The sequence below is a fragment of the Scyliorhinus torazame genome, unplaced genomic scaffold (assembly GCF_047496885.1).
Source record: "Scyliorhinus torazame isolate Kashiwa2021f unplaced genomic scaffold, sScyTor2.1 scaffold_449, whole genome shotgun sequence".
NCBI lineage: Eukaryota > Metazoa > Chordata > Chondrichthyes > Carcharhiniformes > Scyliorhinidae > Scyliorhinus > Scyliorhinus torazame.
The window spans coordinates 53,444-56,231 of record NW_027308176.1 but is presented as its reverse complement, the minus strand read 5'-3'; positions in this window follow the sequence as shown (position 1 = coordinate 56,231).

The window sequence follows — 2,788 nt, the reverse complement described above, 5'->3', positions numbered from 1 at the left end:
CAAAGTCTGGAACACGGTCTCCAGGCGCCGCAGCTCTCCCCCGTCAGGAGTGGCGGCTGTCGTAAGGGAGGCGCTGCTCAGGAATCCGCACCTCCGCCAATCTCCACTCGGGTGGCAGGCGGAGCAGAGGGCGGTGGGTGCCGTGGGAAGGGCTGGGTGGCGGAGGGCTGTGGGTGCCGTGGGAAGGGCTGGGTGGCGGAGGGCCGGGCTGTGGGTGCCGTGCGAAGGGCTGGGTGGCGGAGGCCGGGCTGTGGGTGCCGTGGGAAGGGCTGGGTGGGAGGGCGGTGGGTGCCGTGGGCAGGGCTGGGTGGCGGAGGGCTGTGGGTGCCGTGGGCAGGGCTGGGTGGCGGAGGGCGGTGGGTGCCGTGGGAAGGGCTGGGTGGCGGAGGGCCGGGCTGTGGGTGCCGTGGGCAGGGCTGGGTGGGGGAGGGCTGTGGGTGCCGTGGGAAGGGCTGGGTGGGGGAGGGCCGGGCTGTGGGTGCCGTGGGAAGGGCTGGGTGGCGGAGGGCCGGGCTGTGGGTGCCGTGGGCAGGGCTGGGTGGCGGAGGGCGGTGGGTGCCGTGGGAAGGGCTGGGTGGCGGAGGGCTGTGGGTGCCGTGGGCAGGGCTGGGTGGCGGAGGGCTGTGGGTGCCGTGGGCAGGGCTGGGTGGCGGAGGGCTGTGGGTGCCGTGGGCAGGGCTGGGTGGCGGAGGGCCGGGCTGTGGGTGCCGTGGGAAGGGCTGGGTGGGGGAGGGCTGTGGGTGCCGTGGGAAGGGCTGGGTGGCGGAGGGCCGGGCTGTGGGTGCCGTTGGAAGGGCTGGGTGGGGGAGGGCTGTGGGTGCCGTGGGAAGGGCTGGGTGGCGGAGGGCTGTGGGTGCAGTGGGCAGGGCTGGGTGGCGGAGGGCTGTGGGTGCCGTGGGAAGGGCTGGGTGGCGGGGCGGAGGGCTGTGGGTGCCGTGGGAACGGCTGGGTGGCGGAGGGCTGTGGGTGCCGTGGGAAGGGCTGGGTGGCGGAGGGCCGGGCTGTGGGTGCCGTGGGAACGGCTGGGTGGCGGAGGGCCGGGCTGTGGGTGCCGTGGGAAGGGCTGGGTGGCGGAGGGCCGGGCTGTGGGTGCCGTGGGAAGGGCTGGGTGGCGGAGGGCCGGGCGGTGGGTGCCGTGGGCAGGGCTGGGTGGCGGAGGGCTGTGGGTGCCGTGGGAAGGGCTGGGTGGCGGAGGGCTGTGGGTGCCGTGGGAAGGGCTGGGTGGCGGCCGGGGGTCCCTGGAGCGGGGGCAGGCGCTGCCCACGGGCACACTCGAAGCTTTCCGGGCTGGCTGGGCCCCGCAGGGGGTGGGCTGCCGGACCGACCCCCATTCTCCCACTTTCATTGGGCGGGTATTGGGTGAGGTTTGGTCTCTTTTCCTGTTCTGTTGGGGCTGTGCTCCACCCGCGGTTTGGGGCACTCCCCACATTTTGTTTTGTCCATCAGTTACTTCTGGTCTGTTTTGCTTTGTTGTGTCCCAGCTCCAGGCCGATGCCAGCGGCGGGCGCTGCCTCACCCTGCCCGCGGGGAGAGCGGGCAGGACAGGCAATCTCAGGGAAAACAGATCCAAATAAACATTATATAGACATCAAATAAACAGCACCATCAAACTGTCCGACTCGAGACAATGCTGCTGGGGGAGGGGGACCGCGGCTGCTGGGGGACGGGGACCGCGGCTGCTGGGGGAGGGGGCCGCGGATGCTGGGGGAGGGGGACCGCGGCAGCTGGGGGAGGGGGACCGCGGCTGCTGGGGGAGGGGGACTGCGGCTGCTGGGGGAGGGGGACCGCGGCTGCTGGGGAGGGGGACCGCGGCTGCTGGGGGAGGGGGACCGCGGCTGCTGGGGGAGGGGGACCGCGGCTGCTGGGGGAGGGGGACCGCGGCTGCTGGGGGAGGGGGACCGCGGCTGCTGGGGGAGGGGGACCGCGGCTGCTGGGGGAGGGGGACCGCGGCTGCTGGGGGAGGGGGACCGCGGCTGCTGGGGGAGGGGGACCGCGGCTGCTGGGGGAGGGGGACCGCGGCTGCTGGGGGAGGGGGACCGCGGCTGCTGGGGGAGGGGGACTGCGGCTGCTGGGGAAGGGGCACCGCGGCTGCTGGGGGAGGGGGACCGCGGCTGCTGGGGGAGGGGGACCGCGGCTGCTGGGGGAGGGGGACCGCGGCTGCTGGGGAGGGGGACCGCGGCTGCTGGGGAGGGGGACCGCGGCTGCTGGGGAGGGGGACCGCGGTTGCTGGGGGGGGGACCGCGGCTGCTGGGGAGGGGGACCGCGGCTGCTGGGGGAGGGGGACCGCGGCTGCTGGGGGAGGGGGACCGCGGCTGCTGGGGAGGGGAACTGCGGCTGCTGGGGGAGGGGCAGAGAGAGAGTGGGGGACACAGAGAGAGCGAGGGTCACAGAGAGCAAGGGACACAGAGAGCGAGGGACACAGGGAGAGTGAAGGATACAGAGAGTGAGGGACACACAGAGAACGAGGGACACAGAGAGAGCGAGGGGCAGAGAGTGAGCAAGGGACACAGAGAGCGAGGGACACAGAGAGTGAGGGACACAGAGAGCGAGGGACACAGAGAGTGAGGGACACAGAGAGCGAGGGACACAGAGAGCGAGGGACACAGAGAGCGAGGGACACAGAGAGCGAGGGACACAGAGCGAGGGGCACAGAGAGCGAGGGACACAGAGAGAGTGAGGGACACAGAGAGCGCGAGGGACACAGAGAGAGTGAGGGACACAGAGAGCGAGGGACACAGAGAGCGAGGGACACAGAGAGCGAGGGACAGAGAGAGCACGAGCGACACAG